Here is a 17,793-nt window from a genome sequence, read left to right as displayed (position 1 = left end):
TATCAAAAAGTTATCTACAAATTATTGCCTACTTAGTGGAGCAGATAAATGATCTCAGGAAAAAAAAATTTTAATGTTTTATTATGATTTCCCTTTTCTTATGACACCCTGAGTCACATTAAAAAAAAAAAACTACTTACATCAAACATTAGGAAAATTTCTATATTTAACATGCTTAACAAAACCTATATACTACGCTCAAAATATCAACATAAAGTGGTGAGTAAAATTCAGGGTTGACAGACTCTAGTTACTCCTTTAGAAGTTATCACACTAGGTCAAGGACTACAATTCCCTAATTCCAGAGAATTAACTATTCATCTCTGTGTTAAAGAAACTATTTCGTTAGCCTTTTTCTTAAAGCATTAAAAAATATAATCACTACCTGGCCAATCTTTGAGAGCATCTTAAGTAGCAAAAAGATTTTAGAGAATAGTCTCAATTTATTTTTGTCATAGTATCAAGCCTAATTACAACAATCTGAGTGATTAAATACTTTTCAACCTTCATTCAAGAATTATTTGAAGAGATGAATATTTGGGTGGGGCCAGAGAATAATTAGTCTAATGTAACAGAGAAGTAAACTAACCTATGATTTTAATCTATTTTTTAAATAGGAATGTTTTAATCTTTCTTGAAAATAGCAACAAAAGTTATCTATTTAGGTTACATTAACTAGTATTTAACCCATAGGAAGTGATAAGACCAAAACATTCGCAGAACTTCCACTCCTTTTCAGGTCTAGTAGCTAAACTTGCTATTAATGCTTTATCGAAATCTATTAATTTGCCAAGTTTTTAGCTAGGCATTTTTGCAAATAATCTGAGGAACCATATTTTGTAATGATGCATTTTATTTACAAAATTTATTACCTTGCAAATAATTGCACTTATTTTTACATAAATCTTTTCTGCAGAAAAGCAGACAGATGTCCAATGTGCATCTCTCCCTTCAAGACTCAAAATCAGATACGGTTAAATAGTAAGAGGCCAAAGTGCTACAGTCTTTGAAGAAACTTTTGTAAAAATAGCACCCTTACGTGACACTAAATTCCTCCATTTCCAAAGCTATCTTTCATTCCTAATCTAAGTAACCCTAATCTATGTTCTTAAATATCAGCACTGGGCTAGTGGTATGGATTCTTATTAAAATGAAAACAGATTTCTCTTAGGTAAGTACAAGTGTGTTTAATCTGTATCTTAGAATGTATTGTAATGCTCTCTTCATTCCACCTACACCTGTCAATAAACTGAGTGTTACTTGAATATTTATTCACAAAAGTTAAGTCAAATAAATATTTTGATAGAAAATAAAGCAGTAACATTTTATTACTATGGTTTGCAGATTTCTGGTTACCTCCTGACCTTCATGACATCTCAATCTCAATTCACATAATTCTCATATTAAGATATTAAAACGCTATTTTAAATTGAACAAAACACACAGAGCTTCAATAATGATCAAATAAAGATTAACCCTAAGTAAACCTTAGTTTTAAAGCTCTCTTTTAGCTCATTTCAAAAAAGGAAACACCCAGAAGCCTGGTGTTAATGTTTCTGCTGATTGTGAAAATTGCAGCAATAAAAACTCCAACTGCTTGTCTCAAATTAAGGCTTGTATTACTGCATGTGAGATCTGTATATTTATATTAGTTTTTACAACGTTTGGAAGTTTTGTTGCCTGCTTTGATGTTAGTCCATTAATAAAGCAGAGTCAAAAATCTGGAAAAAAATTATATACTGGAAATTCTCAAGTCAAAACTTGAAGTAATTGGTTTGTTCTACCCCACATGATTCAATATTCTGATTTCCCCAACTACCTGCTCCCAGAGCTATCTCCATTTCTAAATTCGTTTTCTGTTGCCTACACATAGTAACCCAGTGACTGAAAATGGCAGCTGAGTGCTTCTACAACACATTAATTTTTCTCTAAGTAATCCAATTTGGCATTTAAATGTAGAAAAAAATCTTCTTTTCCCTGCATTTTGCACCTTTAGAGATTTACTGAATTCAAGATCACCCTCATATAAAGTGAGGAGCAATATTTTCAAGACAATTTTTAGATTATCACTAATAGCTCTAAAGGACAATGTGTTTTCTTTGTAACACTCTGCATTCAAAGTAGACTAGTTAACAGCAACTTAACTGTAATAATAGCAATTACATCAATGTAGGCTTTTTTACCACTAAAGTACTTCCTAGACAAGTGAAGGGATCAGATAAATAAACTACCATAAAATAATTTCGGGGTAATGTTATTACAATCTCAACGGCACTAAAAAAAAAACTAATCATAATCTGAAAAAAAAGTATCCTATTATACTTAAACTAAATATGTTACAAAATTAATGATAGTTTTTCCCCCTCTGAAATTGTTATATTGGAATTCATTTTCACTATTAAAATAAAAGGAGTTTCAACATTAGTAAATGAAAAGGCATCAATTCATATTCAAAAGCAACCCAACTATCTAAGGTAAAACTGTAAAAAATATGAGTTTACATCTCAAAAAAAAAAAAAAAAAAACTCCCCTGAAATTCATTTCCATCTTAGAACTAAGTTTTGTAAATTATGAAGTCAAATAAGTAAAACTAATTCTTCCCAAGAAATTAAAGGTAAAAGTTCCCCCTTGACCCGTCTGCACTTGAGAAGTAACCCAAATGACCTAAGTACTTGTTCTTTTTTTTTTTTCATTAATGGATACTGAGTTGTTAAAAGAAATTCAAATAACATATCTCTCTGCAAACATAAAAAAGAATAAACTGTATTTTTTTAAAATAAACCAACTGAATAGTAGAGTTCACTGCTTGACAAGATACAAAAATTTTGAAACAAAACAATATTTACACAGAATTATCTCTATTTAAACAGAATTCACAGAAATTTGAGTCTTCACTTAAACTTTTCCAAGCTTACATTTGCAACAGAAGTTTCGTAAAGTCCATTTGAGGTTTTAGTTTTCAACATCCTCCACTGACTTTTTCCCTATTAATTTAGCACTTAAAAAACAAAGTTTCCTATGTGTGCAAATGAGTCTTTTAATCACAAAATTTCTATTGTTTTAGAGACTAATTGAAAACTAATTAAACGCCTTTTTCATTTTACTAATAAAACAAAAGTGTAATTCCTAGAAAAGCATTAAGTTAGAAGGAAAGGCTTTCTTCACTCTCTTACACTGAAGGGACCCCAAAAAACAGGCAACAGTGACTATCATAAAACAAAAGGTAGTAGTCTTTTTCTAGGAACAAACCATTTATCAATAGAAAATAGTTGTCTTGCCATTTGCAAGGGCTCCACAGCAATAGACAATGTTTTTGGCTCACATAATTACAAAACAGTAAAAGTTCAGAAACACAGCCTGAAACCACCTCCCTATTTTTACCCTTTACAATTCTCATTGCCCTTTGGGCCTCCGCTTGGAAGCAAAAGGAAGACAGGCTGAAGTTTTCTCAATTGAGCTAAAGCTAAGAAACCTTTGATATGCTAATAGTCCCCTTCAAACGGTAAGAATTCACACTTGCATTAATTCAAACAATTTGTGCAGAATGATGTGAAATGGCACCTCTTTCAGAGGCAAGCAACAAAAGGAAAGAATCGGAATGTCTGAAGAAACTAAACAACAGAACATTTGTTCTGTAGTATTCTTTCTATTATGCATTACTTTATCGAAGGGGGAGGGAGAGACAACACACAAAGTTCCATAACACACCTGGACAGAAGTAATTTTTCTGTTAAAGGGTTAAAGGGTTTTACAAAGACACTAAATCTAAAGTTATAAAGTACCCTTTCTTAGGTCAAAACAGTATCTTCACAACTTGGAATGGTGCCACAGATTGAGTACCAAAACTATTCTATTTTTCTGCTGTGGATGCATGCTGCCTCTTTAGTGTCTTTCTTCTAAGGTTTGCTTAAGATCAAACCTGACTTAGCAAGAGACATCCCAACAGGTAATTATTTACCAAAGGATGTGACTTTCTTCCTTGTGCAACTTCGCTGAACAGAGAGCAAACTCGGTGGGGCCCGTTCCAGACATAAATAGTGACAGGGAAATGAATGAATCAACTACGTCCGTTAAACCTGCGCCTCTCGAAAGGGGAGGAGAAGTGCCCATACTGAAAGAATGCAGAATAAAGTCAAAGAATTGGGGGCAGGGGTGGGAAAGAGAGTGCCTTAGAACCTGGCCTTTGTAACGGGAACCATATGGTTGGTGGCTGCGGCTCAGACGCTCCCAGGCTGCTTGGAGAAGCTGCTGAGCAGCCCGACACCTTTCAAGAAACAGGAGGAAAACATTTTCTCCGTATGAATCTGAGACAACAGTATGCATCAAGAAGAACGGAATGGGGGGCGGAGGGAGAGAGAAAAGATGAGGGGGAGGAGTCCCTAAAAGGAGAAAGGCTAGGATGGATACCGCAGGACTTGTCCCTCCAACTATGCTTTGAGAGCACAGAGTGAACAGAAGATTAGAGAGAGAGAGAGAGAGAGAGAGAGAGAGAAAACGTCTCCATTCAGCGACACTTTAGCATTAAGTAAAGCTTCCAGCGATTTCCCCTACCCCAACCCCGCAGTTCGGCGAAAGGAAAAAACTTTACAGGTCCCAAGCGCCGAAGTCTCGCAGGCGCGCCTCCACACTGCTGGGGCGCTTCCAGGGTTTGGCTCGCCCTCGCCCTTCTGTCCGAGGGTCGCCCCAGCCAATCAAGGAGCCCACGCCCAGGCAGCGCTGGGACTCCCCTTCCCTCGCGCTCCTCCCACGGCTTTCTCCCACCGCTACTCCCCAATGGCACCCCCATCCCACAAACCAGGTTCCCGAGGCTCCCTACTACCCCACAGCCACTCCAGCAGCACACCCGTAACTTCTCCCGCAGGCCCCACGCGGCCCGCTGCTGCCCTCTCACTGCGGGTCCGGGAGGCTCTCTGCCCTCCCCGCGGCCCGCCAGGTCCCCGGCCGCTGCACCCTCCTGCCCCACGAGGCTACCCCGGCAGCGGCAGCCCCGCCGCCCCGAATCGCAGCCAGCCCCGGCGGCGGCCCGGCCACATCTGGCTGGGCTTTGCTGTCATCCTCTCCTCTCCACACCACCTAACCACCGACCCGAAGAAACAGCAACCCGCAAAAACTCGTCCAAGCTCTCCCCCATCGTCCACTGCCCCCGAACTCGCTCGCAGCCGTTCAGCCTCCCCGCTCCACTTACAGCCCGGGACGGGTGGGCAAGCGGGCGGGGCGCTGGGGCGGCCCCCGGGCCGAGGACCCGCTTCGCGCTCCTCCTCCCCGCCCGCCAGTGAAAGGACGGGGGGTACCTTCCGAACCCAAGCTTTTATGAAATTCAGAAATGCCTGGTAACGGGAGCCTCATCCTAACCCCCCTTCCAGCGCCCCGGGCAGCTAGACTGAAGACTGGAGAGCGTTACAAGAGCGTTACAAGAGCTCCATGGGAAAAGGAGAAGCCGGCTGGGCCGGACGGAGAGTTCTGCGGATCGATTTCCGAAGGGGAGGGGGGCAGAGAAGGGGCGAGCAGCCCCGGCGAGCGCGGGTCTCCCCCGGCCCGGCCGCACATAAACAAACAGCCGAGCCCACTCACCCGCGGCTCCCGCCCGCCTCCGGCATCCACCCCCGGACAGGAGGCGCAAAGCAAACAGGTCTCCGAAGCCGGGCACAGAGGCACATTGTTCGCTCCTGCGGCTCTTACCTCCGTCTGCGAACGCGCCCCGGGGGAGGGCCGTCTGGCGCGGGGGCCGCGCGGGGACCCGGGCCAGAGAGGGCCGAGGTCGGCCGAGAGCGGGTCGCCGGCCGCCGAGTCCGCGCGGGAGGCGGCGCCGCGGCTCCCCGGTTCCCCGGCCGGACACCGCGCGGCGGCTCGGCGCGTCCTCCTGTTCGGCCGCCGCCGCCTCCAGCCGAGCAGCCAGAGCCGGGCGGCTCCTGGGGTTAAGTCAACATTTTCCCGTAGTTTCCCACACGCCGCTCCACGAGAGAGGTCTTTCACACACACGCACACACCCCCAGACCGCACGCTCCCTTAGGAAAAAAAAATCGGGAATCAGAGCGAAAGGGGTGGTGGAGGCAGAAGCCTGACAGAGGTGCGCGGACTGGGGAGTCCCCTCGAGGCGGCGGGCGGGCGCCGGCAGGCCAGCTCAGTGTGTCCGGCGCAGCCCCGCAGCCCGCCGGGCGCCCGGCCCCACTGGCATCCCTCGCGCCGACCCTGCGGCCTGGGGCGGGAGGCGGCGGCCGCCCCTCCTCACATGTCGGAGCTCCCGGCCGGGGCTGAGCCGTGGCCGCTGCCCCACGCAAAGCTGGCCGCGCGGACTCGGGCTCCGGGAAGCAGAGAGGAGCCGGGAAGAGCCCCGCCACGCAGAGCAGCAGAGGGGGGACGCCCCCCAACAATCCCGAGGAATTCTCCGGTAAGCTCCCGATTTCGCTCCGGCACCTCTGCGTGTGTGTGAGAGGAGAGAGTGAGAGAGAGCGAGAGGGAGCGAGGGAGCGAGGGAGAGACGGGGGAACGCGAAGTCCTGACACAGACTCTCCGCGAGGTCTGAACTGGAGTCACCTCCAGCCTCCTCCTCCTCCTTCTTCCCCCAAATCCCCACAGCCCCCCTCCCCCCCCCCGCCAGTTGGGCTAATCATATAAACATACTAGCGTGTACCGCGGTAAAGGACAAATCTCTCCCTCCTGATTTTTCCAGCAAGGGGCTCGAGCAAACTCAAAAGAAGATTACAGGCAGCTAAGTACAAAACGTGGAGCAGATAATCTAGAACTCATTGCCGCCCAATGGCCATTTTCCACTCCATTTGAGCAGCTGCAGCGGCCGTGCGCCCGAGCGGCGGGGAGGGGGAGCCAGAGGAGACACTTACAGGCTCTAGCCGTAGGGACAGCGGTGGCGGTGGCCGAGCAGCCGCCCGAGGACCAGGCCGGCCCCGGCTCCGCCGGCGGGGCGGCCGCAGGGCTGTCCGGGCGGCGGCGGCGGCGGCGGCGGCGGCAAGGGACGCGCGCGCACGGCCGTGGAACGCGCCCCGGAGGCGGCCTGCGCCAGCTCGTGTCCCTCCCCTTCTCTCTCCTCCCCGTCGGCTCGCGCCCCCAACCACCCCCAGATCCCCGGGCTCTCCCTCCAGCCCCCCCATCAACACACCCATTCAACCCCTACGCCACAACCCACCCCAAACTCCACTCACTGCGCGCTGGGTCCTCCGCGCGCTCCGCCGGCGCGCGCTCTCTCCGTCCTGTCCACACACATTGCACTTTAAAAATATTTATTTTATTTCTGGAGTAGGGTGAAGGGTATTTGGGAGAGCGCCGCAAAGCGCGGCGCTCGGAGGCTGGGCGCAGTGGTCTGGCCGGCGGCTCGGGGGCCCCCTCCCCTCTAGGCCCCGGAGCTTGCTCCTGGCCTGGACTTCGGAGAGGCGCCCGGGATGCGTCTTAAACCCACCCCGTCTCCAGGTTTTCTCTTTTCTCCACGCACCGAGCCGGAGGCCCCGAAACTTTTAGTTTCCGCAGCCCTCCTTTTGTGTAACTGCTTGGAGGAGAAAGAATGTCTGTTCGCTGCGGCTGCCTCGGTCCAGCTGCGGCGCGCGGGGGACGCTCCAGGGTTAATGCGTCTTTGATACCTGAGATTTCCGGCGCGCTCGTTAATGAAAGTTACATTTTTTAAAATTGCGATGATTTTTTTTCTCTGTAGTTACGTAGAGCTAGCTAAACTTTGACTTTATTGACTGTATTTCACAAGAGCGTTTTGTTTGTTTTTGATTAAACTCAGCAGGATAAGCAAAGGAAGGAAAGGAGACTACCAGGCTCTAGTTACTCTCAAGTATAGTCACAGTGCTGTTAGGTCTGTTTCCCTCATTTCCTTACATTGAAACTGCCTTTGCTCTTGTCCTCTGAACATAATTCCTAGCCCCTCTCCATTGGCAATGTCAGCAAACGGCCGGGCAGAGCCAACGATGGACCTGAGCTGAAAGGAACAGAGCACAGCAGGGCGAATCACGCTGGAAAAACGTTTAAAAGCCCAGTTAAGTGTCCTGTGCATGACAGAACATTCAAACATGGATTTTTTTTTTTTTAATTACAAAATTTCTGAGCTGGAAGCAGCTATGTTTTCAGATGTTTTTGTAAACCACTGATTCTACTAATGAATGCAACCATAAATTGAAGAAGCATATTTACCTCGGTTTTCAAGAAAATAATTCTCCAATATTTAAAACCTAAAAAATAGTGTGAAACTTGAGCTTCTGCGCTTTCAGAAACAGTATGTACTTTTTGGTGCTGCAGGAATGTTGCAGGCATCATACTTCAGGAATGATTCCAAACAATGTTATTAATATGTCAACAGCAGATTGTTCAAAAGACACGAAGATTCTAAATACCTATCAGTATTTTGTCAGAAAGCCAGATATGTGTAGTACTAAAGTAAATCCAATCCAACTACTGGTCAAGTTTGTTCTTGACATGTAGGAAATCATAAGTTAAATGTACACGTCTCCAAAAAACTAAAACATGTTCTTTTTGTGGGTTCATTGTAATTCTCAGATTAAAAAAGAACCTTTGATAATCTAATTTCTTCTACTTGATGTATTGATGTTTTAATATTCTCACTATTTCAAAAGATAAAAGGAGCAACTTGGAGCATTAGTGCTTTAAACTATATACACACTTCCATCTGGAATTTCTTACATAACATAATTCAAATATTAACCATGCAGGATATAAACTAGTCTGGAAAAAGTATACTTATGCAGAGCTGGTGTGAAACCTTATAATGCACCTAAGTTTTTACATATGTCAAAATACAACAGATCTACCTAGGAAAATTAAATCAGGTACTTCAAGTCATTGAAAAGAAAGCAGAATTATCTAATTCTCAGACCTCAGAGGTAATTTTGTGATCTCCTTAGGAATGTAAAATTATTTCATTCAGGATTGCAAAACACAGTATGTCAAACTAATAGTAATTTGCATTTGCCAAAATATTTTAGCCCTTTCTTTTGTTCATCTTTAAAGGTTTTCACTCATCTGGGCACGATTCACAAGAAACCCCAATGAGTGCATGGATCAGTCTAATCCTATTTTCTTTTGGGAAACAAAACTTTGGCTGAAGTTTTTATTTAGTGAGCTTAGTAAGTAATCAATAGACATTTTTGCCTGAATTAAGCTGGCCATATGTTGACTCATTTACTTATTTATTTAACTCTCTCAGAAATAATCTCTGGAAAAAACCATTATCTATCTGCAGCATATATTTGACATTCTTTGATGCTCAGGACATAAGTGAATCACTCTTCACTATATTCTTAAAGAGACAACATCACAATAAAAGGGGATGCTTGGAAGGGGGAAGAATTTATCAAAAGTGAATTAAAATTAAAGGAAGTAGAAAAATGCCCCATACAAGTTTCAAATCTTATTTCAATAGGATGTGTATTCTATAGACTTCAAAGTTTTCACACTTTTTTCCTAAAAAATAATAGACTTGCTATGTTTTAAAATTACATATAAAAATACTGTGTAAGACGGTGTTTTAAATATTAAAGATTTTTAATTCTTTCTTTGTTCTTTAGAGGTAGTACTTCGACCTTCTTTGTATATCCACAAAGGAGAATTGAAATGGTGTTTAATTGTATTGATAGATTCAAGATTAAGCTGTTAGCCACAAACCTGCCATTACAAAGGAACTCTTAAAAGACCACACCTTAGAGTATATCCACATTCAGAAAACATAATCTACCTGGCACTCTATGACAATTCATAACAATACACGTGTTATGGTAGAAAAAAATGAAATGAGAAGCTTAATAATATCTACAGATGTGTGCAAGTTAAGGAAATTAAGGAGAGTTGGAGTATGTTATGCATTCCCTGCAATCCAATCAATTTAATTACTCAATCTATATTATTGTTTAAGTAATGACAAAATCATTGACTTATTCATAACAGTTGCTAATTGTTTTTTAAAATAAATTCTACAAAGGACAAAAGAAACACCCATTTCCATTTGTTTTATGTTAAATCAACATATAACCACTCATGGTGATTTCATTCAAAGAAAACAGAAGGAACTCATTAGCTTATGTGGTTGGAGAGATTGATGGGCTTCAAACATTTTAACCATACATGTTTTTTCCAACTGTTGAAACTCATGTTTTTAATTTAAGCAACCTTAAGAACCTAAAGATTGTTTTATTCAATGGGTTCATATATCTCTGATATAGAAATTATGCTAATTTTTTTTTTTTTTTTTTTTTTTGAGACGGAGTTTCGCTCTTGTTACCCAAGCTGGAGTGCAATGGTGCGATCTCGGCTCACCGCAACCTCCGCCTCCTGGGTTCAGGCAATTCTCCTGCCTCAGCCTCCTGAGTAGCTGGGATTACAGGCACACGCCACCATGCCCAGCTAATTTTTTGTATTTTTAGTAGAGACGGGGTTTCACCATGTTGACCAGGATGGTCTCGATCTCTTGACCTCGTGATCCACCCGCCTCAGCCTCCCAAAGTGCTGGGATTACAGGCTTGAGCCACCGCCCGACAATTATGCTAATTTTTAAACCAAGATTTATCATCTACATATATTTGTTTAGAAGGAAGTGATCAGGCACTTGTTAAAATATACATATGAATAATAGTAGTTTGAGTAACAAAGAATCTGAAATAGTATGAAAATAGACATAGATACAGAATATTGTGATTAGTGTAAGCCAGTAGAATACAGTATCAGCTTCACTACCCTACTCTGGCAGACAGCTATAGCTAAGACGGGTCTAGAAGGGTCAGGGTTGAAGGGGAGAGATACTGGGGCTTGAGTGTAGGCCAAAAACTGCCATTAAGTTTGAGCAACACAGTTATAGAAAACTATGAAGTAGGGAAGGTTGTATCTATTATGAGGAGCATATTTTTGCCTGTGATTAGAGTTTATGAAAGTTCTCAAAAGAAACAAAAATCATGTGGAATGACTTTCATTTCTAATTCAGAAATAGAACTAAAATTAACTAGATTATATCCTAAACCTAACTCAGTTCCATTTTCTTTATCATTACTTTTCGATGACGCTTGGTGCTGAAACTAGCTTTTCCAACTCTAAGAAATAAACTATGTGAAAGCTCTAGAGCAGATCAGAGCAATATATGAATGCCAGACTTAACTAGAACTTGTTGGAAAGTTGCTAGCTTTGTTTTCCATTTTTGCTTTGCCATGCATGTAGGCTGAAAAGAAATCAAAACTCATTTTCCATAAGAGCAAAAACATATGAAAGTATTTGGCAAAGCCAGGAAGGTTTTAACTATTCTCCCTGCTCTATATGCTTAGCAAATTCTGTCCAAGAAAGCCAAACCCTATCCAAAATGTAGAGATGCAGTCTTCAAAAGTAATGACAGTTTAAAGTTATAATATAAATATAATTAAGATATATTTAATGGTGTTATTTAGAAGTATATAATCACATATATTATTAATACCTGTCATTTGGTAATTAATACTTTTTAAAAAAGCATCCACTAGTTCAACTGGTAGCATGACTTTTTCTGCGCACTACAAGTGTTAAAACATAAAAAGATTTAGGAAATTTTTATGTCATTACCATTGTTATACTCAAAGTAAACAAATTTAAAAAGATATTCCTCAAAATTATTGTTCCACTGAGTCTTAAACAACTCAAAGTTTTTCTTTCCCATAGATTGTTCCTGTAACTCTCATTAATCTCTGCACCTTGAGGGTTTTCTATAATTGGGTCTTACAGATCTTTTATCAATGCTTCTGTCAGAACACAAAGCGTAACCAAAAGAACACTCATTTTATACAAAGGTGTCTATAACTTCTAATAATTTTGTTCATCATACTCATAACCATGTTTTCTCATTAACAATAAGTGGTTTAAAAAAACACCTCCTGATCCCATTTTAGTGCATATAAGTCTCCACCACTGTCAACATGAAGATTAAATTTATTTAAACTTTCTTTAAAATTGTTGAAGGTAAACTAAGAGTAATTTAAAATTAGAACTCTTTGAATGGGTAGTTCTTGATAAAGCATCATGTATTGCTTAGGGGCAGAACAGAAGCAAAGAGATGGTTAACAGTAGAAGCAACTCTACTCTATCAAATCTAAATCCTTAAAGATAACCAAGTAGCAATTTCACAGAATAGTCCATATTGAATTTTTAGTGCCTCTGGGAATATGACTTTGATTACTCATGTCATAGTTCACTATAGTATGGCAAAACTTGCAAAGGCTTTTAAGAGTCAGGAAACAAACACAAATACTCTCTCTGCATTTTAGAAAGTGAGTCAGAGATACAATTCTATAACACAATGTTTTCATATTGTTTCAAATGTGTATAACACAATGTTTTTATACATTATGGCTTTCGTAATTATACAGCATAAAATAATTATACTCTGTGATCCCTTAGTATTTTTAAACACAAACCTTAATTATTTATTTATTTATTTATTAAGACAGTGTCTCACTCCAGCCTCGGGAATGCAGTGACACAATCATGGCTCACTGCAGCATTGACCTCCTGGACTCAAGCAATCTTCCCACCTCAATTTCCCAAGTAGCTGGGACCACAAATGAGTGTCACCACACCTGGCTAATTTTTTTTATTTTTTCTAGAGGCGGGGTCTCCCCGTGTTGCCCAGGCTGGTCTTGAACTCCTGGGTTCAAGCAACCCTCCCAAAGTGCTGAGATTACTGCCATGAGCCACCACTCCTGGACTTGTTTCATTTCTGAAAATCTTTTATAGCATAAAATTGTATAACATGAGATGTTTGACTTTGATTTTGGTTGATCCTTCTGATGTATAAATTAGCTCTTACTAATATTTTTCATGATTTTGTTCTCTAATCAATATAATCTTTTACTCCAACTTGCTGCTTTATTTTTTAAAGACCTTTATTTGTCATGTATATTTTAGTAAAAATAAATATGTCTGAGCATCTGGAAAGTAGAACAGCAGTTTGTAAAGTAAAACACTATGTTATAAACCTAATTCCCATCAACACAGTTTTTTTAATAAAAGAATACAATAGTATAATTCAGGTTTCAACTTATTGAAACTCTTTACAATGCATTCATAAGGTCACTATGAAATCAATCACTTAGATCCTAGACCAAACAATGATGTAATAGGCATATGCTTTTGTGATAGAAAAGAATCAGTTTTCTTTCAAATTAGCATCCAAATTTAGAATCATATTAAAGTGTCATTCATATCTCAAAGGAGTACTAAAAGGATTCAGCAATGATAAAGTTTTGTTAAGTAATATTTAATGAAAAATTTGGGGAAATCTTTGTTTTATGTTAAAAATGCAAACAAATAACCTGTCCAGTAATTATAGCATTAAAAACATGTTGCTAACCTATCACCTGGATAATATATTCTTTGAATGGTTTTATTTTAGTGATGGAAATGTGTTTCACCGGACCATCCACACTCTCAGTCAATTGTCCTGGTTACCAAAATCATCTATCTACAACATAACTAAAGAGGCTTATTAGTATATTAAGAGTGCACTCTTCTTTATGGGGGCAACTTTAGTTGTCCCGTTAATGACACCAACTTAATACTATGTCCTTACTACCTGAATTAATGGCCAAAATTCAAACTATATATCTTTAATTGTTCAATCAATGTAGAATACACAAGAAGAAAACTAATTTCCTATTTATTATTTAATGACAATTGAAACACAATAATTCATTATAATACTAGGTTACTGCTATATGTGAGGTTACGTGTCAAGGAAGGAGGTCATTGATATAACATAAAAACAATTTTTATAGTTTGTTAAAATAAAATTAGAGAAAAGCAGAGTTAAAATGCTGGCTATGAAATGTTACTATTTGAGGAACCCAAGACCGTGAATGATTTTCAAATGATCCAAATCCCAAGAAGACTATCATTTATCATTTGAAAATAAATTTGTGGGTAATCAAGTAAAGAATCTGAAAAATATTTAAAAGAATGAATTTTGGCATTTTCATATAATTATTCTATATTTACTTTCTCTCCAATGCCCTGTTGCAAAACAATTTTATGTATTTTATGTATAAATCAAAATATTTTATGCAGGTGCAGATTTGTGATGATAATGCTGGCCTATTTGCTTATATTGAATATTCCTGTACAGGAGGAAATCATGTAAGGTCAAAAGTAGATACTAGATTGAATATTTAGAAAACTATCTTTCCTTAGGAATATATACAGTTTATCAAAATTTGGAAATAAAATATTATGCCTTATATACTGAGGAAAGTCTGTCTTTGCTTGAATTTTTCAGTTAGTGAGAGAAGTGTTTAAATACTCTGTAGTTAGATTATTAACTTCGACAAAACTGAAACAGATGTGTGTCTTAATATGCCATTAAATTTATGATTTACATAGAACCCTTACATAGAGCTGAGCAGAGGCCAATGATTCTAATTTGCCCTAGATTTACAATAACCTGATCTGGTTTTTGTAAGTACTGAAACACTTTAAACAAAATTAGAAAGCGTTGTGTTTTGTGTGATTAAAGATGCAATTCCCTTTGGGGTAATGAGAAAAGTTAGAGCATGTTTCTTTCTTTATGGATGTTTCTATTACAAACAAGAGTGCTATACATTATATATTTTTGTTACTATGATTTCCTTGTTTTTAATTATAAAATAAACCAATTGAATTTCAGTAGAGTCTAAAATTGAAACTATGCCAAAATATAGCTGAAGAATGTGTAGTGAGCCTTATAAAAAATCCTTAAAATTTTTCCCAGGGTCTTAAGATCTTGTTATATAAATACTCGTTCACCATCATTTTCTAGAGCAAAGCGTCTTCTGATTAAGACCTATGTAGCAAAAAGACTTGAGTGCAGAATAAATTTTAAGCCTAGACGATGACATGAATACAATTGTTCAGGACTAATGATTACTAGATTCATATAAATTACAAATAGGAAAAAAAGGTCTATATTCTCTCGTTACACAAATAATAATATTTACAGCACCATTATTTAAACTTTCTCCTTTGCTTTGGTGAATTATAATACTTCAGCTGCTAAAAATAAAATCTATAAAAACATTTTATTTTAAATATTGTAAATACTGTTTCCTGAAAAATAAGCCAGGAAATGTTGATATAAATATCATCATAAACATATGTGTATGTTTATGTATATAGAAAATAAGCACATGAAAAAGTATTAATTCATTAAAAGTTTATCTCTCATAAAACCTTTATTAGCCCTTGAAGTCTTTGCCACTTCATATAAAATGATTTATCTTTTGAATAACAAGGTTCCATTAATCTGTTTGACAAAGGAATTTTAAAATCATTTAAATAATTTATTTGAATGAATTATTTAAATTCTGTAAAAAATATATATGCACATGTATATGTATATATCTGCGTCTATATATTTGTGTTCTGGCACAATATCACATACAAAATACAAAATGGAATTCAGAATACATTGTCCTTGACATCAACGGTGTGACTTGGTGTTCTGCTGATGTGTTCTGTGATCACCCACTGTTTGCACAGGACCCCTGTTAGAAGGCCATTTGTGCTACATTTGGCACAACAGGGTGATTTAATGTCAGGAGAAACTTGCACATGATTTTCTATATTCATTTTTAATTTTGCGTTCTCACTGAAATTGTAGGCTGACATGTGTTTCAAAATGTAAGGATAATAAAGGCAATTATTCAGCACTCATAGAAACCTGCTTTCCTCAAGTCAGTGCTCTAGGTGCTGCTGGAAAATGGTAAACATACTCCCTCCCCAGAGAAATAAATCATCTGTGGAAACAAAGGAGAAATATGCACACAAAGGAAACAAGAATATACAAAACTATTTATAAGTTAATACACAAAACTAATTAGGACATAAGGATTTGTAGACTATGCTTAATATGCATGGCATTCTGAAATTTTAACTATATACTATTTCTTCACAGATTATTACTTCACAAAATTTTCTCTCAAATAGATTTTATTCTTGTTCCTTTTTCCCTGAAAATGCATTTTTATTCAGAAAAATAATGAAAACTATGAATAATTTTCCAACTTTGGTGAGGTTATAGAATAAATTTATGACAAGTTACCAATTTTATATTTAAACCTGCAGCAAAATTAGCTTTCACTTAAGTATATCCTGCACAGAACATAATAGGTAATATAGGTATTATGTACCTATTGTTTTTACCTGCTCCACTTTTTTTTTTTGTTTTTGTTTTTGTTTTTTTTGAGACAGAGTATCACTCTTTCTCCTAGGCTGGAGTGAAGGTGGTGCGATCTTGGCTTACCGCAACCTTCACTTCCTGGATTCAAGCGATTCTCCTGCCTCAGTCTCCTGAGTAGCTGGGATTACAGGAGAGTGCCACCACACCTGGCTAATTTTTGTAGTACAGACAGGGTTTCACTATGGTGGCCAGGTTGGTCTCAAACTCCAAGGTGATCCGCCCACCTTGGCTTCCAGAAGTGCTAGGAATACAGGCATGAGCCACCGCACCCAGCCTTTTTTCAGTGGGGGGAAATTTCATCCAGTTTTTTCGTGTGTGCCACCGTTCAACTGCCCCATTATATTAGGTTTGGTGGATTCATTCAGGTTTTATTTCAATTTTTTTACCCATCTTATCAACAAATTTCTTTCTTTCTTTCTTTTTGAGACAGTCTCACTCTGTCGGCCAGGCTGGAGTGCAGTGGTGCTATCTCAGTTCACTACAACCTCTGCCTTCCAGGTTCAGCCTCCCAAATAGCTGGGCTTACAGGCATGCACCACCATACCCGGCTAATTTTTGTATTTTTAGTAGAAATAGGGTTTCACCAAGTTGGCCAGGCTGGTCTTGAACTCCTGATCTTGTGATCCGCCCACCTTGGCCTCCCAAAGTGCTGGAGTTACAGGCATGAGCCACCATGCCCAGTCCTATTGACAAATTTCTTTTAGCGTTAATTTACTAGAGAGGACATAATTTCACACATAATAATATCTCAATCTAGTTTTGTGGCATTTAGTAAACTTTGAGCCTCTAACTTTTTCAGTCCTCTCACGTTCATCCAACCATCCACAAAACCAGCTATAATACTCTGCCGTTTTAAACTGATTACCCACAATACTCAAACCTTGGGAGGCAGGGAAGAGAAGCTCTCAGCAATCTAATACAATTTTTCATAATAGCTCATGAATCTTGGGGAGATAATGGTCTTTTAAAAGTTCCTATTTTTAAGAGATGCCTTAAGTGTTAAATTTTAATTAAAAAGAAAAAGAAGACCTCAAACTCCTTTCTAGAACTTAGAACTTCCTCTTGGGAAGCATGGCCCTCCCTACTCACATTCTTTTTTTTTTTTTTTTTTGGAGATGGGATCTTGCTGTGTCACTCAGGCTGGAGTGCAGTGGTGTCGTTTTGGCTCACCATAACTTCCACCTCCCTGGGCTCAAGTGATCCTCCCACCTTGGCCTCCAAAAAGAAGCTGGAACCACAGGCATGTGCCACGGGGCCGGGTTAGTTTTTGCATTTTTGGTAGAGGCAGGGTTTTACCATGTTGCCTAGGCTGCCTACTCACATTTGCATATCTAGAAATGGCTCCCAACTTTGTATGGCATAGGAAGTATTATACTATTCAGAATGGTATGCACCAATCATACTGAGGTAATTTTGAAACACTTCACCTATTCTCAAAAGCTTTTTGAAGAACAGTGACCTTTTCAGCCTCTAGCTATAGTTGGCTGATGGAAAATATTTCTGGAATAAATGAGAGTTAGATTCCTATAATGATGAATACCATTGTAATATTTAGTTCAATATATTGTCCAAATTCTGCAGGACTGCTTTTGCTGATATGGATA

At 39.6% G+C, this 17,793-nt stretch overlaps 1 protein-coding gene across 27 annotated transcripts in view; it reads right to left on the bottom strand.

Annotated features, from left to right (window-relative positions):
* Positions 1–17,793, bottom strand: part of ADGRL2 (adhesion G protein-coupled receptor L2) — a 682,132-nt gene that overhangs the window by 186,677 nt on the left and 477,662 nt on the right. For 9 of the 27 annotated variants that reach the window (XM_074381059.1, XM_039474089.2, XM_074381067.1 and 6 more), the window contains exon 1: positions 5,680–6,522. The exons of 2 other annotated variants lie outside the window; for them this stretch is intronic. The gene's annotated coding sequence lies outside the window, so the exon portion shown is untranslated. Of the gene's footprint in view, positions 1–5,679; positions 6,523–6,839; positions 6,987–7,157; positions 7,351–7,411; positions 7,518–17,793 lie in introns of those variants that run through there. 16 more of the 27 variants (XM_074381072.1, XM_039474090.2, XM_074381073.1 and 13 more) reach the window with 9 other exon arrangements.

This window comes from Saimiri boliviensis, chromosome 11, assembly GCF_048565385.1.
Source record: "Saimiri boliviensis isolate mSaiBol1 chromosome 11, mSaiBol1.pri, whole genome shotgun sequence".
Lineage (NCBI taxonomy): Eukaryota > Metazoa > Chordata > Mammalia > Primates > Cebidae > Saimiri > Saimiri boliviensis.
This window is presented reverse-complemented; position numbering and strand designations above follow the sequence as displayed.